The sequence below is a fragment of the Phascolarctos cinereus genome, unplaced genomic scaffold (genome assembly GCF_003287225.1).
Source record: "Phascolarctos cinereus isolate Bilbo 61053 unplaced genomic scaffold, phaCin_HiC Scaffold_1;HRSCAF=81, whole genome shotgun sequence".
Taxonomy (NCBI): Eukaryota; Metazoa; Chordata; class Mammalia; order Diprotodontia; family Phascolarctidae; genus Phascolarctos; species Phascolarctos cinereus.
The window spans coordinates 43,808,878-43,833,888 of NW_027555514.1; the positions used below are offsets into that span (position 1 = coordinate 43,808,878).

General features: G+C 39.7%; 1 long non-coding RNA gene across 1 annotated transcript in view; it reads right to left on the reverse strand.

Annotated features, from left to right (window-relative positions):
* Positions 1–260: 260 nt before the first annotated feature.
* LOC144457608 (uncharacterized) overlaps positions 261–25,011 on the reverse strand; it is a 50,942-nt gene continuing 26,191 nt past the window's right edge. The window contains exons 2-3 of the long non-coding RNA XR_013487076.1: positions 737–848; positions 261–530 (exon numbers count right to left, since the gene is read on the reverse strand). This is a non-coding gene — a long non-coding RNA (uncharacterized LOC144457608). The remainder of the gene's footprint in view (positions 531–736; positions 849–25,011) is intronic.

Genomic DNA, 25,011 nt, shown 5'->3' on the forward strand with positions numbered 1-25,011 from the left:
TGAGGAGGCTGTGGGCTTGTGAGCTTTGAAAGATCAGTACTGAATCTTGCTGGCATCTTCTCTGTCCTTCATTGTTTCAGATATAGGCGTACCTCCAAGATATTTCAGGTTTCACTCCACAGCATTGCAATAAAACGAATATTGCAATAAAGTGAGTCACTGAATTTTTTGGTTTCCCAGCACATATAAAAATTATGTTTATGCTATCTTGTAGTCTATTAAGACATAATAGTATGTCTAAAAATATAAATATACCTTAATTAAAAATACTTTATTGCTGCAAAATGTTAACCATCATCTGAGCCTTCAGCAAAGTTGTAATCTTTTTGCTGGTAGAAGGTCTTGCCTCCATGTTAATGGCTGCTCATTGATCAGAGCAGTGATTGCTGAAGGTTGGGGTGACTGTAGCATTTTCTTAAAATAAGATAACAATGAAATTTGCTGCATGGGTAGGGTCTTCCTTTTACTTGAACACTTAGAGGCCATCATAGGGTTATTTCAATGTTGTTGTGTCTTGGGAAATAGAAAGGCTGGAAGAGAGGGAGAAAGAAGGGGAATGGCATGTCAGTGGAGCAGTCAGAACACCCATAACATTTATCGATTAAATTTGCAATCTTACATGGGCAGTACATGGAGCTCCAAAACAATTACTACAGTAACATCAAAGATCACTGATCACAGATCACCATAACAGGTATAATAATAACGAAAAAGCTTGAAATAGTGCAATAATTACCAAAATATGACACAGAGACATGATGTGAACACATGTCGTTGGAAAAATGGTGCTGGTAGATTTATTCAATTCAGAGTTGCCACAAACCTTCAATTTGCCAAAAACGCAGTATCTGTGAAGCACAATAAAATGAGGCATGTCAGTATTTAACTTTGGTTATTTTCCCTCAGAAGGAGACTTTACTTTTCCATTCTGAAAATCACATTTTGTTTTGTACTTTTTTTTCCTCCCACAGTGCACAGATTTGTTTTTTTAAGACACAGATAATTTTGTTCCTTTTCTAGCTATATCCTAGAATTGTTTCCCAAGGGACATTTCAGAGAAGCCTTGGTTACTTACACTTATGTATTTTTCTTTTTCTTTTTTTATTTTCTGGAAGTGTGAAGAGCTTATCTACACTAGCTTGGCTACACTTTTATTATGAAAATATAAAGTCACATGACTTGTCTTCTTATGAATCTTATTGCCATAACATGTCTTTCCAGTAGTTTTGAATGTTGTGATATGCATGAATGATTACCATATTTTAACACATGAAAAAGTCATTGGTAATTTCCATGATTTGAATTCATGCCTATTGCTGACTTTTTTTAAGCACAGTTTAATCCTTAGAACCTTTTTTCCTTTTATATTGCAATTTATTGTTTGCATTAACATTTGTGTGTTGATATGGGAACATTCGGAAAAAAATCTCTTTAAAAAAGATGAGACTTGAGGCAATTGAATGGTTTTGTTGCGTATTTGTAATTGAAAAGCATAGAAGCCTCTTAATATTAGGAGTAGACTCAGACCTAAAGAATAAGGACATTTTAGGAGTATTTTACATTTAGAAATATGAAAGACATGGACCCATTAAAACCCTTAATGTTAAGGCAGATGAGATAACTCAGAAAGCCTTTCTAGTGCTACTTGAGGAATCTCAATATGGGAAGGGAATAAGCATTTATTAAGTCCCTTCTATGTTACAGCCAAGAACCATACTAAGCATTTTGTAAATATCTCATTTGATAATGGATATCTCCTTAAGAAATTGAAATGAGGGACAACACGTGGGGGCTACATCTCAATCTACCCCTGAGGGAAGAGGTAGTAGGAAAAACTGGGGACCACACTAGGCAAAGAAAGCTTCTCCACAGAAAAGCTGAATGTCACAATGAAATACAGAAAAGTCATTCATTGATGAGTCAGGCTATGACCATGGTACTTCCTGTGGTAGACACACACCACAGGCTCCCAGCTGTCAGGTCTCTGGCCACATACAATGTCTCCAGAAGGTTCTGGAAGGCTTGGGTTGGAAAGGTAATAGTGGGCCTAAGACAATAGAAGGTGCCTGAAGACTCAGAAAGGAATGAGCTTAACAAAGAATATGAGGGACAGGCACAATACCTATGAATGATCTCATTGGTGCACAGCCAAATTTCACTTGCGTGAATGTTCACAAACATTTCATGCATTATATCATCTGATCCTTGCAACCGCTCTACGAAGTAGCTGTTATTATTACCCTTGTTTTTAAGAGATGAAGAAACTGAGGCTAAGAGACGTTAATGACCTGTGCAGAATCACACAGGTAAGTGGCAGAGGCGGGGCAATTTGAACTCAGGTCCTCCTACCTCCAAGCCCAATTCTTTCCACTATATAAAACTGACTGCAAGCATCCTATAGGCAGAAAGTAAAACTTATCTAATTTGTATACCTCATTTACTGTCTAGCACAGGGTTCTACATACAGTAGGGGCATGATCTTTTTTTTTAAATAATTGTTTCAATGAATTTAAGATTAATCTTTCAGAAGCATACAGGATTAAAAAAAAAAAAGGACATTGGATGGTTTGGAGCCTAGAGGCTGGGACACCTGCTAGGAAGCTGTTCCAGTAATCTAAGTATGATGATCTGATCCCTATTCATGAATACCTGGCAGACCTGGCAATGGAAGGTTTCCTGCCCTAGACACTCCCATGAGAGTTGCCTAACAGAACAAAGAGAGCTGGGTAAGGCATGAAATTTGATTCTATTATGATGACTCACTTTTATATAGCACTTCCTATCTATTCTCTCACTGGAGTTTTACAACTCTGAGAAATAGGAAGTACTATTGTCCCATTTTTGTCGTTGTTTACTTTTTTGTTTGTTTTGTAAAAAAGGACCAATGAGATCATAGGGTGATATCTTCACTTGTATGCAAATTAAAGGGAGGCAGAGCTACACAAAGTCATCAGCCTCACTTTCTCTTCCAGAAACATAGAAGTCCAGTGGCAAGACTACTGGCGATGGACCGGGAGAAAACTAGGCTCAACTGTCTTTAACTCCTTTCATTTCACCAAAAAAAAAAGTCCTCAAAGGCTGAATGCCTTTTAGGTGTCATAAGACTGGACCCTCTATGCTCAAGTAGGATGTTTCCACTTTTACAGATGGGGAAACTGAGGCTCAGAGAGTTATAGCGATTTGACCAAGGTCACACGACCAGTAAGTGACAGAGCCTAGATTCAAACTCATGTCTTCTGACTTGTGAGCCAATGGTTTTTTTTTCCTCTACTGTCCCATAGCTGCCTCCATGACAGACTTCTGAACACAAAGATTTGTCAGAAAGATGGATGCCTCCTCACTGTCCTGCTTCTACAACCTAGTTCAGTCCTACTTGGGGAAAGTGTAGGTCTTGCTTCATTGGTTTCATCTCGTCCAATCCAGTCATCACTATTAAGATAGAATACTCAAATATAAGGGGAGGGGAGGATGGTGGTAGAAGGAAGAAATCAAGAGACCATGGAGGAAGGAAGGCATCATTGCTGCAAAGCTAAAACTGCCCTCTGTGCACAAGATGAAAATCCAAGCTTATGTGTAGGAAATCCAATCTATCAGCTTGAGCAAGATAAAAGCAAATGTTCAGCATCTTTCCAGGGCTTTATCATAGACAAAAAAGAAGGTGAGGGAAGTTGACTGCTTCAAAGATTGTTATTTAATGATTTGATTTCACGGTCTTTGTGTGACTTAAGTACCATTCATCTTCCTCCAAATCTCCAGTGGACTTTCATTTGGGTTGGCAGCTCTATTTTCTATCAACCTACCAGATCAGGCAAAAGGTCTATCTGACCACTTATCTAGAGAAAGCACAGAAGGAGCCATTACAGCTAGAACCACCAGGTCTCTGTATATCTCTTTCCCTAGAAGATTTATGATACTCAATAGACCTGATTTTACATCCCAAACACTTGTTACTCTTGTCATGTTCATTCAGGGAATAACCCCTGTATTGATTTTCTCCACATTTAGGTCTGTTTCATTCTCTCTTGGGATAATTCTGCCATGTGGCCAAGGAAAACTTTATTAAAGGGCTGAGAGTAACTTATGTGTGTTGGCTTTACATGACAAATAAGGCCATGCACAATTTAAAACTTATTTCTCACACACAGCCACCCCCTATTTATCATTAATACCTAGCCCCACCCCCTTTCCAGTCATTATCTGGGTCATGATGCATTAATTTAGTTTTACTAAGTTAAGCACTCTGGCACTGGTGGTCTTATGAAGCTAAGCATTTTAAGCATTCTAAGCATTCTAAGCATAGGTAGTAACATGGATATAGTCCCACCAAGTGCTTCTTGGCCATTCTTGGAGTTACTAGGGAAAATTTCCAAATATGCCCCCCATGTACACCTAGTTTTATTCTCCAATGAGAGATAAAGTCATCTCTCTCTTAATGGAGAGGGGGAAAAAACAACTCCAGGGAATTATAGGGTAAATCAATCAATAAACATTTATTAAGCACCTACTACTTTCCAGGCACTGTGCTAAATGCTGGGGATACAAAAAGAGGCAAAAGATAGTCCTTGACTTCAAGGAGCTTATGTTCTAATGGGAGATGCAAACAAATATATACAAAATAAGTTATGTACAGGATAAACGAGAAGTAATTAAAAGAGGCAGAATACTGGAATTACAAGGGGTTGGAGAAGGCTTCCTGTAGAAGGTAGGATTTTAGTAGGGACTTAAAGTAAGCCAAGAAAGTCAATAGAGCAGAGGAGAGAGTATTTCAGGCATGGGAGACAGCCAGAGAAAATGTCCAGAGATAATCTTGTTTGCGATATACGCAGAAGGACAATGTTGCTTGACTGAAGAATATGTGTTGGGGAGTAAAGTGTAAGAAGACTAGAAAGGTAGGAGAGGGCTTCAAAGCCTTTGAATGCCAAACAAAGCATCTTGTATCTGCTCCTGGACACAATAGGTAACCATTGGTTATTGAGCAGGGAGGGTGACATGGTCAGACCTGCATTTTAGGAAAATCACTTTAGTGGCTGAATGGAGAATGGATTGGATTGAGGAGAGACTAGAGACAAGCAGCTACACCAAGGGGCTGCTGTTGTAATCAAGGTGATGAGAGCCTGCATCAGAGAGGTGGCAGTGTCAGAGGAGAGAAAGTGGAGTATTCAAGAGACTCTGCAAAGGCAAAAGCAGGTTTTGGCAACGGCTTGGATAGGAGTGTGGTGGGTGGAGGGGGAAAGGGGGAAAGTGTGTGAGTGGGAGAGAGAGGAATATAGGATGACTCCCAGGTTTTGAGCTTGTGAGTGACGGAAAACAGCGACGTCTTACTAAAACATTAAGCCAAAGTATCGTGCTCAAGATCTGATTGCTGTGGGAATGGACCAGGTGATGAGGCTCTAGAAGATATAACAAAAAGTTCTTAGAGTCATGGGATCACAGATTTACAGCTGTAAACAAATAATCAAACCAACAATCGTTAGGAAGCATCTACCACACGCCAGACGTTGTGCAAGGTGCTAGGGGTGCCATGACAAAAACCAAACAGTTCCTGCCCTCAAAAAGCTTACATTCTATCCAAAAGAACCTTAGATTTCATCTGGTCCAACTGCCTCATTTTATAGATGAGGAAACTGAGGTTCATAGGGATGAAGTGGCTTACTCCAGGTGATTTAGGTAGAAAGTAACAAAGATATATCGTTCAGGTTGAATTTTCAAGTGGATCGGCAGCTCATCATGCTCTTCTATTATATTACAGAGATAAGAATGTTCAAGAAAAACTGCAGATTGAATTGATCTCATGGTACTTCCCTAGAAAGAGCCATTCCAGAGTTTTCTTCCCTTCTTATTGCTTTCATTCTAAAACTAAGGGAAAAGGCAAGGGGGAAGGTTTCATTTTGGGAGGAAGAAGTGGTGGAAGATCAAGAAATGTCTGTGACATAAATGCAAAAGTCATCAAATTAACTTTTAAAAAAGGAAAATAAATACAAAAAGGAAACTAAGGAAACAGAGAGAAAACTTTAGAAGTCTATGCTGAACACACACTTTCCATAATGAGATTCTTCTTTAATTAAGATGAACGTGGGGTGTTATAAAATACCTTCTGAATGCTTGACAGGGCTGGAAATTACTGGATGGGGTTGGGAGATCTTGTGGCAGTAATTGCCCCGAAATGTGTTTCTGCTTCTCCTATGTAGCCTTAATTAGCTCATATGGTTGGAGACATTTTAAAGATTGACCATAAGGGGAATACTGGTAATAAAGAGTAATGATACAATGCAGTCCTAATAAACGAATGCAGTTAGACCAGTGATTGTGCATAAACTATGGACCGATCATGTCTTCTTTTCTAGCTTTATTCAGCAGTAGCAGAAACTGCTAAGGAGCTGATTCAGAGAGGGTCCTACAGTGCCTTAGAGGTGATGGTCACATGGTGTGCCCACCTTAAAATCAGCAGGTGGCAATTGAAGGCATTTTTCCAAGAAAATATTTTTTTTTCCCCTATGGATCTTCATTTCTCCATAGACTAAGGTTGCATTATGTTTTGCTTTTTTTTTAAATAGAAAATCACCATCAGAACCCTTTCTCTACGATACTATAGCTTAGAGACTACAGCCATACTATTGAGAAAGTTGTGGTAAGTGGCCAGCTAAAATAAAGTCTGTTATAGGAAAAGGCACACTAATATACTCATTAGTGCAGCTGTGAGTTGGCCCAGTATTCCTGGAAATCAATTTGGAACCACATAAGAAGAATTTCTAAACAGCACATATGATTTTACCAGCAATCTCACAGCTAGATATACAACCCAAGCAAGTCAAAGTGAAAAAAAAAATGACAATTTCATATATACCAGAATATTAATAGCACTTTTTTATAGTAGGAAAAAAAATCTTGGAACAAAGTAGGTCTCCGTTGATTGGGCTAAATTGAATGGCTGAACAAATAGTGGTACATGGATATGTTAAAACGATATTAGCTTAGAAGGAGCAATGAATGTGAGGAATTCAGAGAAGTAAAAAATAACTTGTATGAGCCCCTATTGAATGAAGATAGCATAGCCAGACCAGTGTATAGTAGACATGATGACTACAATCACGCAGATGAAGATAACAGTAAAACACAACAGAAGTCAAATAAAATGCACTGATTAATATTAGTTGTAGATTTCTAATGTTGTAATATACTTCCTGTATGGAGGTACAGAATAATAGAATCTTGTAAACTTATAGTTGGTAAGAACTTCAGAAGTCATTTAGTCCAAAAGAGGTGGTAGCCTCAGGTACAAGATATTATATACTCAGTCATAAGTAGTAACTGTAACACACAATTCTGCTTAACTGTTTTTATTGTTGTCATAAGGAAAGGGTACAATGGGGCAGGAGGGGACTATTGGGAAGGAATTACAGTGCAAAAAAACCCAAAATGTATTAATAAAGACAATAAGAAAGCATGCCAGTAGAGGATTTTTTGCATTCTAGGACCCTGCAAGGCTTTGTAAATTATGTTATACGTGAAAGAGACCCAAATGGAGAAATAATGTGTCATTATTCAGAAGGATGGTAGAAGGAAGGGCCTCACTGACCTACATGGCACATTTGGAAGGATTTTGGTTCAAAGACAAGTTGTCCTACCTGGTCTCTAAGGTCCCCCCAAAATCTGAAATTCTATGACTTGGAGATTTTGTGGATTCATGGAAAGCATCCCCACACTGCATAAGCTTGTAATTTTATCATTAGATATTCCCTCCTTTGGGCCAGGTAGGTGGCATGGCAGATAGAGCAGGCCTGGAGCCAGAAAGACTCCTCTTCCAGAGTTCAAATCTGGCTTCAGACATTTACCAGCTATGTGACCCTGGGCAAGTCACTTAACCCTGTTTGTCACAGTTTCCTCATCTGTCAAATGAGCTGGAGAAGGAAATGGCAAACCACTCCAGTAACTTGCCAAGAAAGCCCAAATGAGGTCCCAAAGAATCGAACGTAACTGAATATTCACTCCTTCAATCTTTCTTGAAGATATTTTTTTTTACTCTAAAAGGGTCTCCTGTCAAAATGCACACCTCCTAGAGAATGAATTAAGCTGTTATCGATGAGTATTCATTCACTGGGGAACCACTTTCTAACCAGGATAACTAGATGAGAATATACCACAGACAAACTCGTACTTACTTTACAATTTTCTATAGGACAGCTCAGGGTGCTATTTTTGTTTCATTTCTCATTCTTCTGGACCTTGCCATTAGGGCCCTTCAGTATGGAAGGAATTTGTAAAGCCATTCCAGAATGCCCTCCCTACTAAGACACAGGCACTATACACTCACATCAGCCTCGTTCCCCAAGCCAGCACAACACAGTACATAGTGACCTGGAATAGGCGACAGGAAGACCAGAGTTCTAATCTGATCTCAGACCCTTAATAGCTATGTAATTCTGGGCAAGTTACTTAACCCTCTGTTTGCCTCAGTTTCCCTATCTGTAAAATGGAGATAATAATAGCACCTACTTCCCGGGGTAGTTGTGAAGAGTAAACGAGATAATAATTGTAAGGTACTTAACACAGTGCCTGGCACATAGTAAACATGCTATATAAATGTTAGTTATTTTTATGGTGATGATGAGGACTCCTAGAAGAGCGTGGGAATTCTCATTAGTCATTGGCTCCCAATCATCCTGCACTGTAGGTGGAAATAGCCCCGCCGATGAGACAATTGTGTCTAACATACTGGAAGAGCATTGATATTGGTTGATCCCAGATACACTGATGTACTGGGGATAGAATAATAGAATCTTGTGATCTAGCAGTAAGCAAGAAACTCAGGAATCATATAATCTGACCCTTTACCCAAGGCAGAAGCCCTGGCATAAATAAAATTCCTGGTAAGTGGGCATTTAGCTCCTGTTTGAACACCCCCCAGTGACAAAGAACTCATTATTTCATAAGGCAATTCATTCCATTTTGGAACAACTTGAATTGTTCAGACCTTTCCCCTTATATTGAGCTCAAATCCACTGCCATTTATTTTCTACTCCATTTCTCTATTCTCGGGCCCAGCAAAAAAAATATTTAATCCCTCTTCTGGTGAGACAACCTTTCAAATATTTGAATAAAGATATGAAAGAACTCCCTAAAATTATGCTTTGGGCTCTCTCCTCCAACCCTCACACATCTTTTTTGGTTTCTTTGCCAATTGAAAGCCAATCAATTGTTTTAGTTTCAATTCTAGAATTGTACTAATTTGCATTTTCAGCTTTTAAGTAGAAAGGTCAAGAGAACTGATCAAGAAGCATTTATTATGTGTATGTAGGTAAGGGTTATAGACAGACTGAGAACACATATTTACCCATAGGGGAATATATACTTCAGGTTTTGTTTAAATCTACTTTTATTTTTCAATCAATTAACAAGCATTTATTAAGTTCTTAGTATGTCCCAAGTACAATGCTAGGTACTAGGTATGTCATAATGAAAATGAAATAGTCCTTACCCTGAAGGAATTTATATGTTGTTGTCCATCTGTATAGTATTGGAAAAGTCGGGAAGAAGGAGAAATCTAATAAGGCATTGGGGCATTCATGAACTTGAAAGGTCATCTAGATGAGGGAGTATCCCACAACAACTCTGAGTGTGACCCAAACCAGATTAAAATGTAGTTCCCCTATGGTTTTAATGTGTTGATAGATATTTTTTAAAAAGAAATGTAAAACGTGTGGTTTTCTTAGTCGATATGAGGGCCTCAGAGATCCATATGTATGGCTTAATGGCCCCATTTCCATTTGAGTTTGACACCACTGATCTAGAGCATTCTAATGTCCTAAAAAGGTTCACTTTAAAGTCCTTTTAGAGCAGTGAGAATCTAACTTATTCTAAAAGGTGTCTAACAAAGGATAGAAGGCAGCAAAATGAATAGCTCACCTCTTCCAGGCATTCCAACCCCTTGATTGGGGTTAGAATTCATTCCAATTCAAAGGAGCTTTGGGGGAGCCTAGAACCATAGGCTATTGATATTGGAGGGAACCTCAGAGGTCATGTAAGAAAACAGAAACTCGCCTTTAATGTCTGTATCCTAGGGGCTGGGGATACAAAAATGAAAAACAGTAGTCTTTGCCCTTAAGGATTTTATCATACGTTAGGGTGAATCACAGACACCAATGTGTGTGATAAAGATTAGAATGTAATAAATACATAAAAAGGTCAAACACAGATAAATGAAAGGTTGGAGAAGGAGCAATCATGACAAGCTAGGGGCATTAAGGAAGCTATACTAGGAAATAGGGATTGTGTAGGAAGAGAAGGCTAACATTTTTATTATAAACAGCTATCAACAAACACAAATATTTAAATATTATGCAAAAGAGAACAAGAAAAATGATTGCACATAAAAACATAAAAGGGAGAGAGGAATTTCAATAGCCAGAGAGATGTGACAGTCCATTCCAGATGTCAGAAAGTAGCACAGATGTGGGGGGAAATGAATGGAAATGGAAAGGAAAAGAAAGGAGCAGTTTTTAAAAAGTTCAACTTGGTTGGAAACTGAGTGATGTGTAGATTAAAGTTTGATTGTCAAAGCCCTTAAAGGCCAGGTTACAGAGTTTGCATTTTATCTGGTACTCTGTAGAGGGCTGATCAAGGTCACTGGGCAGAGGTATAATTTGGTCAGTTTCGCACGTTAAGAATATGATTTTACCCTTGAGGGCAGAAAGGTCTTTGGCCTTTCTTTGTAATTCCAATTTTGCAATCCCAATGTACTGTGTCTCCTCCACTACAGGCACTTAACAAATGCTCATTGATTGGCTGACTGATGTTGGCAATGGTATGAAAGCTAAATCGGAGAAGGGAGATCAGTTAGGAGACCAACGAAACATTCCAGTTAGATAAAATAAGGGTCTGAAATATGGCAGTGGCTCTACACGTGAAAAGGACACCTGTCAAAGTTATTCATCTCTCTGAGACTCTGTTCTCTTTGTTTTCAGTGACAGGAGAGTTTCATTAGGGCAAAAGGGGGAATGGATAAATGGATAGATGGATGGATGAATGCAGAGTGTAGGCGGCATGGCTTGGAGATGGCCGAGAAGAGTAGCATGGTGGGATGGAGCCCAGGGCTTCCAAGATCCCTTTCAGATCTGCTATTCTACGGTTTCATGAACAAAGATGGGTGGAAGCCCATCATCACCGTTGGAAGAACAATCTCAAGGAACTTGCCGTTTGCCAAGGAATCATTAACTAACTTTTCCTGCAAAGACAAGAACTTTGCACTTTCATTCTTGATTCCTCTCCAAATAGTCTAAGGCTAATACACTTGACTTCTCTCATTCCTTGGTGTTCACAATTACAGACCTGAGGCAGGTCCACCATCACTGAAATTGTAAAGCAGGATAAAGTTCATATTCCTTGTTTCTCCTCTGTGACCCTCTACCTCGTTTCCCTACTCTTCCTGGCCACCTTTCTTCAAATTACCACTGCTGGATTTTAATAGTGGCATTCGACACCACAACCCAAGGAACAAATCAAATGAAATATCGATGCCAAATACTGCTGATAGTAGTCTGATATGCAAGATATCTATTAGTGTCTATTCCCTGTATAAGACCAAGAGCTATTGCCCAAGGTGAGTGGTCAAAGAATCTGAATAATTTTTTTTAAGGCAGTTGGGGTTAAGTGACTTGCCCAGGGTCACACAGCTAGTAAGTGTCAAGTGTTTGGTCTGAGACCAGATTTGAACTCCTGACTTCAGGGCCAGTGCTCTATCCACTGTGCCACCTAGCTACCCCCTGCATGATTTTCAAAAGAAGAATAGCAAACAATCAACAACCATATGAAAGACTGCTCCAAATCAATAATAAGAGAAATGCACATTTAAAACAACTCTGAGGTTTCACCTTCACAGCAAATAAATTGGCAAAGATGATTTTTTAATAAGGCGAACAGTCACTTTTGGAAGGACTATGGGAATATGTGTGATACATTAATACGGTTAGTTCAGCTGTGAAATGGTCCTACCATTCTAGGAAGCAATCTAGAATTATGCAAGAAAAGTAACTGAACTGTTTATACCCTTTGACTCAGATCTCACTACTGGGCCTATCTACCAAAGAGGTCAGAGACACAAGTAAAGGTGCCATATATATCAATACAGGGGTAGGTAGGTGGCACAGTAGATAGAGTGCCTAGGCATCAGGAAGACCTGGATTCAAATCTGATCTCAGATATTTGCTAGCTGTATGACCCCGGGCAAGTCACTTAACTCTGTTAGCCTCCATTTCCTCATCTGTAAAATGACTGAAAAAGAAAATGGCAAACCATCCCAAATGGGTCACGAAGAGTTAGACACAACTCAAATGAAGGAAAATCAACAACAGTATACCAATATATACATATACATATACATAAGTATGTGTAAATATTTATGGTATGTGAATATTGGAATAGTATTATACAGCACTAATAATTATAATAGCTAGCCTGAATATATTGCTTTAAGATTTGGAAAGTTCTTTACACATGCTAATTAATTTGATGCTTACAACAACTCTGTGAAGTAGGTGCTATTATTATCCCCACTTTACAGATTAGGAAACTGAGGCAGAAAGAGGTTAAGTGACTTGTCTAGGGTCACAAAGTTAATGCCTGAGTTAAGATTTGAACTCAGCTCTTCTGACTATCCCCTATTCCACCTAGCTGTCTAATAGATAAAGACTATAAAGAATTCAGAGAAACAAGGGAAGGAAAACATGTGTGAATGAATGCAGAATGAGGTAAGCAGAAACAAGAGAACAACATTCCCAGTGACAAGACTACCATAAAAGAAAAGAATGCTACAGCCAAACTCTGAGTAATTACAATGACCTTGGTTCCAGAAAACAAATAATGAAACTTACTTCCCTTCACATTGCAGAGAAGAGGGGGACTTTGGAATGGAGGTGACTCTCTCCTCCCATTCGCATTTAGACTTCCACTCTCGGAGTCCAACTTGCAGTAAGGTATTACAGTGGAAAGGAGTTCATAAAGTAATGCACACTAAAATATGAATGACTATCAGCTTGAGATGTTTATTACCTCTTTGGAAGTATTTATACTTTGCAGAAGCCTGTTCAAGGCAAAAGAATGAATCTCTAATAGTGGTGGTATTCTACTGGGGCAGGAAAGTGGAGAAATCTCAATGGACTTTGATATTTGAGAATAATAGGTAATTATAGTTAGAAGTTACCCTAAAGGTCCAACACTCTACTTTTTTCTAGCTGAGAATACTAAGAGGTGAAGAAACTTTCCCATTTTAAACCCAGATAAGATATGGCACCTGACTCCAGGCCTGGTATTCTCCATTCTTCAAGATTGAATAATCCACGTGCTGGTACCCGAGGAAGCTTTATGTTCCTGAGAGCCTGGTGGCTGAATTCTTTATTACGGTTTAGACAAAGCAGGTGTGCAAGGAGAGAAGCACATTCACTCCTCAAACCCGAGTCAGATACTGAATGATAATGCCGTATTTCTCCAGTGAGCACGGCTTTTGTTCTTCTATTTATAATTCTAGTCTGTCAGTGGATTGTTTTTAAAAAAAGTTTTAAATAATGTGGTTCTCTTTTACTCTTTTAAAGAGAATTAAACGGTAATGCTAGAGAATGAGAAAGAACTGTTAGTAATTTACATATTTTAGAAAATCACAATTCTTCCCCCCCAACTTCCAAAGACTTATCTGTAAACAAAACCATTTATGCCCATTATTTCTCTTTCATTGGACTGTAACTAGGCTTTTCAGAAAAGATTCATTTTCCCTTTCAATAGAAGTTAGTCTACTTTTTTAAATCCTGGTGTTTGCTTTGATCTAGCTTATGGTGAAATATTTTAAAAGCTAAATCGTCTTTTTTTAAAAAGTTGCATCCAATTATTTAGGCAAGACACTGAAAAGGTCACTATGAAGAAACAAATGCCCTTCCACCACAGCCAGACCCACTTTCTTCACAGCCCCAAAACATTTCAAATTAATCTTTAGTACAGTGATGGATAACCATGGATAATCAAGATTGTAAGAAAAAATTGGAAGTTTACAAGGGAGCATATTGCTTAAAAAAAAAAAAGTCCATGTCCATGCCTATCCTCTATAGGCAGCAGAGTTAAGGTGGGAATCAGAATCAGTGAAGCCAGGGACAAACATCAGGAGTCTAGCTAGGCAGTGCATCTTCCTAAAGAGGTGTGTGTGCGCTGCTAAGTGTTTAACAACTGACTCCCTGGGAAAAAGTAGCTACCCAATAGCTAATAGTTAAATTTAACTGCACTGGTAGCATTTTCTCTATCACTTTCTTAAGCCTACACAACCAACAAAAGTGAATTGATCCCTGATTTGTAACATGTACAGATTTCTGAGGTATAAATGCTTACACAGGAAATTAACAATCACTCACATCAGTCTAGCCAGGACCTGAGGCAGCATTGCACAGTGGAAAGAACACTCCCTCTAAAGTAGAAGACGGGAGTCCAAATCCCACTTTTCATAATATTGATGTGACTTTGGGCAAGTCACTTAATGTCTGCAGGCCTCAGTTTCCTCATTTGTAAAATGAGGAGGGTAGGTGGCCTCTAAGCTCCATTCTACCTCTACATCGATGAACAAGACCTACCTTCTTTTTTTTTCTATAGTTGAATTTTTTATTGATTTCTTTTCAGTTTTCAACATTTACTTCCATAAGATTTTGAGTTTTAAATTTCCTCCCCCTCTCTCTCCTCCCCCCACCCCAAGATGGCATGCAATCTGATATAGGCTCTATTTATACATTCATATTAAGCATATTTTCACATCAGTCACAATATATAGAAGAATTAGAACTAATGGGAGGAACCACCAGAAACAAGAAATAAAACAACAAAAGAAAAGGGGAGCAAGTCATATGCTTCCAATTGCATTCAGACTCCACAGCTCTCTCTCTGGAACGTGGACAGCATTTTCCATCATGAGACTTTTGGAGATGTCTTAGATGCTTGCATTGATGAGAAGAGCTAAGTCTATCAAAGTCAGTCATCACACAACGTGACTGTTACTGTGTACAACATTCTCCTGGTTCTGCTCACTTCACTCAGCATCAGACCATACAAGTCTTTTTCTGAAGTCTGCCCGCTCATCATTTCTTATAGCACAATAGTATTCCATTCCATTCATATACCACAACTTGTTCAGCCATTCCCCACTTGATGGGCATCCTCTCAATTTACAATTCTTTGCCACCACAGAAAGAGCTGCTATAAAAATTTTTGTACATGTGGGTCCTTCTCCCATTTGTATGATCTCTTTGGGATACAGCCCTAGAAGTACTATTGCTGAGTCAAAGAGTATACAGTTTTACAGCCCTTTGGGCATAGTTCCAAATTGCTCTCCAGAATGGTTGGATCAGTTCACAACTCCAACGATACATTAATGTTCCAATTTTCCCACATCTTCTCCAACATTTATCATTTTCCTGTTTGACAGGACCTACTTTCAAATACCTCCTTTGACACTCAATAGTGGTGTAGTCACAGGCAAATTAACCTCACCCCCTTTGGAGCTTTGTTTCCTCATCTGTAAAACAGTGGTAATGATACTTCTGTTAACTAGCTCAATATGGTTGCGATGAGACTCAACTAAAATATTGCCTGTAAAGTGCTTTGCATTTAAAGTGCTGGATCAATGTCTGTTTATCATCATGAGCAATAAAACCTAGAAAACACATAAGGGATTCCTTTAGGAAAGGTGGGTTTTTTGGGGTATTTTTGTTTGTTTGTTTTTACTTATACATTCTGCATATTATAACAAAGAATCATAGAATATTGTTGCTAATATTGTGCTAGAACTGGAAAGAGTTCTTTCTGGAACTAGAAAAGCACATCGTTTTGCAGGTGGAAGAAACTAAAGTCTCCAGAGACTCAATGACTTGCCCAAAGTCACACAGCACTAGGCAAGTGGCTGTCAGGATTGGAATCTGGGTTTTCCAAGTTCAACCCTCTTTCCACTAATAACAGTAATGATAAGAGCAGCAGCAGCCTAGCTGACCCAAGACAGAAGGCTGAGCCCAGAGACAGCTGAACCTAGGATCAGCTTCTGCTTCCGATATATTCTAGTCATGTGGTCCTAGACAAGCTTTAAATTTGAAGTGCTGACCAACAGCTCTCTAAGCCTTACAGTTACAGGAAAAGTTTCCCATTCTGTATTGTCGGGGAGAGTTTGTCCAGCAGAAGTTCCCTATACTGATGAAAACACAGGTTCAGACCAAAACAATAATAGCTAGCATCTATATGGGGTGGCTAGGTGAAGCCTGGAGTCAGGAAGACTCATCTTCCTCTGCTCAAATCTGGCCTCACACACTTACTAGCTGTGTGACCCTGGGCAAGTCACTTCACCCTGTTTGCCTCAGTTTCCTAAACTGTAAAATGAGCTGGAAAGGGAAATGGCAAACCATTTCTAGTGTCTTTGCCAAGAAAACCCCAAAGTGGATTCACAAAGAATTGGATACAACTGAAAAAAAAATCCCTGAACAAGGCACTTAATAAATGTTTATTGATTGATCTGCACAATAACCCAGTGAGGTAGATGCTATTATTACCCTTATTTTATATATGATAAAAACAGAGAGGTTAAATTCAATATAATCCAATTATTACGTACCTATGATGTGCCATACAATTAATAAAAAGACAGTCCTTGCCCTCAAGAAACTTATAACCTAATGGTGATGGGGAAACAACGTACAAAAGGAGACAGAAAAAGTTAGACTCGGAGAACACCAGGAGGGTGGGGCAGCACCTGGTGAAAGCAACCTTGTTCCAAGGAGGTCAAACCAAGATCTGCATATTCAGAGCAAAGTGATCCTAGAGTGCAGGCTCTTCTGCCCTCCAGAAAGGAAGGCATTGGGAGGAGTTTGCTAACGTCGCCCTCCAATCCTCCAATCAGAGAGGAAAGGGGGCTGAGGGAGGTGATGTCAATCAAGGCTTGGATTAACAGCAAGGTGATGAGATTAGAACTGATGAGTTTAACCTGGAACAAGCACCTTGTTTCATGGAGCTGAAATCAAGCAAAGCTGAGGATGCGCAGTGATTTTTTTTTCCTTATTGTCATTCAATTGGCAAGTGATAGAACCAGGGCTCAAAACCAGCTTTTCTTATTCCAAGACCTGTGTGCTTTTCATTACACTGCACCGAGTTTCAACTCATTCAATTAAAAAAAACCGCCAACCCAAACATTTAATGACCTAGTGAGTCTAAGGCACTATACTAGGCATTGGGGATAAATTGCCATTGCCTCTAGGATAAAATATAAACTCCTGTGCCTGGCATTTAAAAGCTCTTTGCATTTTGGCTCCAGTCTGTATCTCCAGGCTGATTTCCCATTACTCTCCCTGACACACACTATACATTCCAGTCAAACCAGTCTTCTCCCTAGTCACTTTACACAATGCTCTATCCCCTACCTTCATGCTTTTGTTCAGGCTGTACCTCATGGCTAGAAAGCTTTCTCTCCTTTCCCTTGCCTCTTGAAATTCCTAGCATCCTTCAGAGCCCAGCTCAAAGGCCTCTTTCAAGAGGCCACTCTTGCTTATTTTCCCAGTTGCTAGGTCCTATGCTCCCTGCCCAGATCACCAAGTACAGGAACTCCCAATACCAATTAAATCACAGGTCTAGTCCCTATCCCCTCTCCCAGAGGCAATGGGGACAGACTCTTATTTCAGGTCTGCCACTTCAACTACTATGCAAAGGATAGACCTAAGACAGACCTAAAACTGGGTTTCTGTGACTATCACAGGCACCTGGTTTTCCCTCATGGTGCCAGATGATATTTTGTTTGTTTTGATTGGGAAGCAGCTAATAATAATTTTTAAAAGAACCCTCCCCCCAAATCCTCTCTGAGTTTGGGAGTTTCCCCAGCCTGGCTGGGGCCAGAGTAAGTGAACTATAATTAGGTTGTTAATATTGCTCCCGGTTATGCTAATGTTTTGTTGAGAAGAGCTCATGATCTGGAGCTGAAAGTCTGTCATGATGACTTTTCATCTGAAGCAAAGAGGTTCCAGGAAAGTAGAGACTGGGTAATGAAACAGAGAGAAAAGGAATGTGGAAATTGGCAAAATGGGGAGAATTTCATGGCGGCTATTCGATGTTCAGGCAATTAAATGAACAAGGAGGGTGGAGTTTCATACAAGAAAGGAAACGAGGGAATTTAGCCTGGAGAAGAGAAAACTTGGGAGGGCCATGATTACCATCTTCAAATATTTGGGCTACTCTCATGTGAGATTAGGCTTGGTCTGCGTGGCCACTGAGGACAGAAGTAAGTGCATTTGGGAAGAAGTTAGGGAGATTTAGGTTGGATGTAAGGAAAAACTTCCTAACCATTCAAGTTGCCCAAAAGTAGAATAAGCAGTCTTGGAAGGTAATGAGGTCCCCTCTCACTGAGCATCTTCAAGTGAAGTCTGGATGGCCAAATGTTGGGGAATGTATTAGAGGGGATTCTTGGAAAGTCATAGGTTGTTGGAGAAAAAGGGTGTTGGAAAGACTATGCAATTCTCCAATTCTATAAGCTCTTATCAAAGAGAGGGCAAGAGGGCAGCTAGGTGGCATAGTGGATAGAGCACTGGCCCTGGAGTCAGAAGGACCTGAGTTCAAATCTGACCTCAGACACTTGACATTTACTAGCTGTGTCACCTTAGGCAAGTCACTTAACCCCAACTGCCTCACCAAAAAAAAAAATTAATAAAAAGAGAGGGCAAGAAAAAAATGGAGAAATGGACAGGTAGGTGCGAAAGCATTTTGGAATTTAGGTGACAAGGAAACATCTGTCTTTGAAGCTGATAAAGTAAGAAAAATCTGTTTTTGCCCAATTACAATAGAACACCCAAGAAGAAAATGCTATAAGGTTCTCTTTTGCGTACAGAAGGGTATAAGTAGAAGTGTCCTCTGAGGTACAGAGCCTATGGGATTGCATTTCTTTTCATCCAGAAGCATCTTTATTGTAATGGTCCATGCTTCCCAGAAGGCAGGTGGAATCACATAAAGAACCCTGAAGTCAGTCAAGGGTAAAGTCAAGGAATCTACGGACCTATCCTACCTCTGATATTGACTAGCTGGGTGACCATGAGCAAATCATTCAATATCTTAGCCTCGATTTCTTTATCTGGAAAATGGTGATCATTGTACTTTCAGTAGCTGCCTCATGAGATCATTGTGAAGAAAGCACTCAAAGCATTTTAAAAATTAATCTATCCCTTCCAGTACCCTTTCATCCATGGAGCAAAGTTTTAAAAAATAAATAAATAAAGCTGTCATGCACACAGCTTCATAATCTGGTAAAACAAACTCCCACATTAGCCATGTTCAAAAACATACTCTCCCCCTGCATTTTAAGCTCATTGCCTTACTGTCAGGAGGTGAGTGGCATGTTTCCTCTTCAGTCCTTTGAAGTCATGGCTTATCATTGTATCGACCACAGTTCTGAAGCTATTTTTCTCTGTAACCCTGTTGTCATTGTATCCATTGTTTTAGTTCTGTTCAACTTCCTCTTCATTAGTTCACTGAAGTCTTCCTTGCATCCTCTGAAATTGTTCATTTCATCCCTTCTTATTTGTTGTTGCCGAGTCGTTTTTCAGTCCTGTCCAACTCTGTAACCCCGTTCGGGTTTTTCTTGGCAAAGATACTGCACTGGTTTACCATTTCCTTCTCCACTTCATTTGATAGATGAGGAAACTGAGGCAAACAGGGTGAAGTGACTTGCCCAGGATCACACAGCTAGTAAGTGTCTGAGGCCAGATTTGAACCCAAGAAGATGAGTCTTCCAGGCCCAGCACTCTATGTACTGCAGCATCTAGCTGCCCTTTCATTTCTTATGAGATGGTAATATTCTTTTACATATGACACAATTTGTTTAGCCATGCCCTAATAAGAGCATATCCCTTTAGTTTCTAATTTTTGGTTATAACAAAAAGAGCTTCTATGAATATTTTAGTACATATAGCAGAATTTACTTTTTTCTTTGATTTCTTTGTGGAGTATAGGCAGGGGTGTCCTGGAGCCAACTTTTACAGGCTCTCCAGAACTAATTATTAAGTGTTCAGTGTTCAGCATTTTATATCTTGGTAACAGGGAAGTGCTACAAAGCAGAGCTTGATTTATTGTTTTGTTGATTTTCTCAACATAAGAAGGTGATGGAGGAGATTTAATAACAATACAGATTAAACTAAAATGTGTCCTGCATCCTATTTTTTTTGAGAACAAGTTGTTAAATATTTACTAGCATGCCTCTGGGTATAGGCCTAATAGTGGTATAAGTGGGTCAGTGGGTATGAGCAGTTTGGTAAATTTCTGAGCATAGTTTCAATTGCCAGAAAAGCACTTTGCAACACTTAAAATCATTACTAACTTGGGAAAAATTTCTGATTTGTCTGCAAGGGAACTTGGCAATTCCCTCCACCAACCCCATATATAAATCTTTACCTGTCTATGACTTTGCAGATAAAACCTTAGGAGTTGCCCAAGACACAGAAAGATCAAATGACTTGCCCAGGATGACATAGCTGGTGTTAGCAGTAGGATAGGAGCCCAGGACTTTGTAACTCCAAGCCCAGTGATTTCTCCACTGTGCCAGATCACCTCTATAAACTTGGCATTCCCCTGTGAGAGAGATGTGACTGCTTTGGAGTCATTCTTCCACTTGTAGTGATGGGCTTCCCTCAACTATCCACTCCCTCCTAAATCCCCCAAACCCTGCATCATCCAAAAGTGGGTAACAGGTAAAGTGGGCCAAACTATTAGATAAAAGCTAAATACCTTCTCTAATTGGCAGCTTTCCTCAGGGGCTAAGGGAACCTCACAATTGACCAAGATGTTTGCGTTCTAAACTTAGCATGATGGCTAAGGAAGGAAGCCTCATTAATATGACCTTTCCCACATTCTACATTTGAAAGAAACCACCAAGCTTTAACTCTCCTTGCTGCAATCTGCTGACCATTACTTAATTCTGAGACTGCATTCAAGCCATGAGGTGACAGATTCAAGATCCTATGAAAAGCTTTGATTTCTTGATGTGGAAACTTCCAGGAGTTTTGCAAAGAACTTTTCTAAGACTGAGACCAAGAGAGAGTTTTGTGAAGGCTAGAAAAAATAATGCAATTAAGAGATACTGTTTTGGAAACAGCAAGTCCGTAAGAGTGGGATATTGGCTAACAAGAGTGGTTCACCGCAGAGGAACTTGTGATCATTCTTCTTTCTTCAGTAAGTAGGTGGCTACTGCAGCCACCCTTGTTTAAAATGGCCACATTAGCCCATCTTTGGGTGTCACACTCATTTTCCTTGGGTTCTGGGAGAATCCGAGCCAGAGTAACATCTTATCCCAAGACACTCATAAGCTAATTGTAAACAGGCCTATAGACCCACTCTGTCTTGTCTGGGCAGACTTTATGCAGTTCCTTGGCCAGAGGAGGCTTCTAAAAAAATCAGCTTCAGAGCTACCTTAAAATCAATGGGGGGACCTCATTAAAAGTGGCAAACCCATCTCTGCCTGCAAACCCAGGTAAGAATCAGAGCCACAGAGACACAGCTCTCTGGGGAAACTTCTTCTCCATTGTAATCATTCTCCTGAGGATTCTGAGCCTGGCTGTGATTTCTCTCCAAAGGCAATGCATCCTCTACACAAGATTTGCTTCCAAATGCAGAGAGGGGTGAGGAGAGGAGAGAGGGATGGGAAGGATACAATCCCTGAGGAATCCAAGCCAGGAGGAAAGAAGGGCTGGGGGAGCATGGTGTCTCTGTAGCCCTAGTTGCAATCCTCTGGGCTAGGACTCCTTCTCTCCCCCAGGAGCAGCTGGCCCTCCTCATAATCTCTAGTCATTTTTTATCTCCTTTCAATTCTCCAGAGGTAGCTGAAGCTTGAGACCAGCACAAATCCTCTGGAGAGTTTCAGGAGGCTAGACAAACCCAAAGTTAGGCTGTAGAAGCAGCATTTCTAAAGCAGAGATCTTTTCTCAATTAAAAGATTACTGAAGTGGGTTTTTTTGCAGGAATGTAAAGTGGATAGTTAAACTGGCTTAGGAATCAAGAAGGCCTGTCACCCCGACATACTAACTGCATGACCATGGCAGTAATCTCTCAGTCCTCTCAGGCAATACAGCAAGACTACCAATTACAGAGAAATTTCTGATCTGCATAATTGAAGACACTAGCTGTACTTAGAGTTCCCTGTAAGGGGTTCTTAATCTGAGGTCTGTGACCTTGGGTTTAAAAAAATTATATCTATATTTCAATATAATTGATTTCCTTTATATTCTTATGCATTTTATTTTATGTATTCATAAACGTTATTCTGAGAAAGACTCCATGGACTGCCAAAGAGGTCTGTGTCACTGACAACATTTAAGAACTACCCCATGTAGATGAAATCATATCCCTCCCCTCGCAATTATATTTCCTCTACCTTTTTTTTTTTTTGCTTTTTTTTCAGTGAGGCAACTGGGATTAAGTGACTTGCCCAGGGTCACACAGCCAGTAAGTGTTAAGTGTCTGAGGCTGGATTTGAGCTCAAGTCCTCTTGACTCCAAGGCCAGAGCTCTATTCACTGTGCCACCTAGCTGTCCCTCCCCTATCTTTTAAAAGCACATTTATTATAACTACCTTCCTCAGTTAAGTGAAAAACTATGAATTGCATAAAACCTGAGTATTTTAAGTTAAAATCAGCCTGCCACTAGAAAGAAACACAGAATATATAGGTGGAAGCAAAATTTCAATGCAACAAGCTCTTACTACCTGCTATGTGCAAGATGGTATAGTAGGCTCAAATTTGGATGGTGGCCATATAAGTGAAGAGAAGGAGATGGATTCCAGAGATGTTGGAAATAGAACGAATAAAATTTGGTAGCTGATTGGTGGTGGGTGATGAGGGAGAGGGAAGAGTCAAAGACTGACGAAAGTTATGAGCCTAAATGCCTGGCAAGATTATGGAGCCTTCACCAGGCAAGAAGGGAATACACAAAAAGATTTATAGCTGCAGTTTTTGTGTTAGCGAAGAAGTGGAAGTCAATTGGGTGCCTATTGGAGAGTGGCTGAACACACTGTAATATTAATCTAATAGAATATGTGTGCCTTTATAAGAAATGACCAATATGAAGAATTCAGAGAAACTTGGGAAGGTTTATATGAACTGAAGGAGGGCAAAGTAAGCAGACCCAGGACAACCATCTATACAACATCCACACTAAGGTAAAGGGAAAAGTGTTTTGATACTTTAAAATTCTGGCCAGTGCTAAGACAAAGACTTGTGATGAAAAATGAAAGAACTGATGGAGTCTGAATGTAAATTAAAGCATACTTTTTTAAACTTTATTTCTCTCTCTCTCTCTCTCTCTCTCTCTCTCTCTATATATATATATATATATATATGTGTGTGTGTGTGTGTGTGTGTGTGTGTGTGTGTGTGTGTGTATGGGGAGCTGTGTTTTTTTTTTACAAGATAACTAATATGGAAATATGTTTGCATGACTGCACATATAAATCCTATATCAAACTGCTTGCCTTCTCAAGGAAGGGAGAGGTACAGGAGGAAAGGAGAGAACTCAAAATTTAAAAAAATTGTTAAAAATTGTTTTTATATATAATGGGGGAAATAAAATATTAAATAAATATTTTTTAAAATTCTGAATAGTACAACCATGAATTTTGACTTTACTATCACAGAACCAATAGCAAAATATTCCCTTCTTCACCTGGCAGAGAGGTGGCACATCACACATGCAGAACGAGGCATACAATGTAGCTACTTGTTTCCCTTAACTAGATTTTGTTATAAGGAAGGACTTAGACACAAGATGGAGGGAGAAGAAGGAATCATTGGGAAGTGTTAATGATATTAACCCCCAATAAAGCATCAATAAAACATTTTTTGAAAATGGGGAACAGAGGTATTGTTTTTGCCTAATGATCTGAGGCAAGGATAGAAATGCTTGTAAGAAGAATTTGGAGGCTGCTGAATCTTAAGCAAGATGCTTTGGGCATCATTGTCTCCAACACCAATACAGTAAAAGATATCCATTCTCATCTCCCTCGCAGGAGATGTGAGGAGGGACTGGGGCAATGCATCTTGTCCAGGAGGAGTCTTTAGAGAGGAATGTTGCAGAAAGAGGCTGTATTCAGTCTAAACACATGCATATGGAAGCATCTATTTTCATATTTCCCAGGGCTGCCTTATTCCTGAAAACAAACTAAAAAAATCTAGCGAACTGCCTTACTCATCTTCCCAGCTGCTCTTTATCTCTTGTTCTGTTTTTAAGGTCAGGGAAAAAGCACAACAGTGGTTATTTAGGGAGTACCTCTGAAGGCATGGGGGCCATTTTTCAAAGCAGTAACAGCAGATTCAACATGTGTAATTTTGCTCTCACAATGAAACACATAGTAGCTACACTTGAGGATTCACGCGGCAAACAATCTGAAACCATTCGGCAGGCAGTGTCTATTAGGTGGGATGGCTGCTTCTGGCATTCCACAAAGGAACGTGGTCCCTCAAGAACTCGGAACTAAATCTTCTGTTTCAAGGGTTTCAGTGGAAATGCCAGGAGGCCCAAATATGAATAGCCATTAAAAACAGCATTGCTTTTCATTTATTTTTATTTTTTTAAGAGTTCAGCTTTTTATTCAACATGTGACAAAAGGTATTTAGTCAAAAAGACCCATACCTGTGTCATTGGCTGAATCCCTGAGTTCTTCTGTACTTTTTCTTTCTTCTCCTGGGCTAGGGCAGGTAGACCAGTAAGAGCAGCCCCCGTTGCTGGGGCAGATCTACCAATTCCAATATCGAAAGTGAGTCTTCCAGTATTTACACTGGAAAAGGTCTTTATAAACAAACCAGTCCAGAAAGGTTCAGCATTTATATCTGCTGCTTTAATAAGCCCATGAATTTTATCATCCCCGTGGCCATGACCTCATCATTGTGAAGGATGAGGGTGGAGGAGATGCCGGTGAGCTCTGAGGTGGTCATTTCACAGTGGAGGGGAACAGTGGTTGCATACAGCAGAGTCTGAAGTGGGG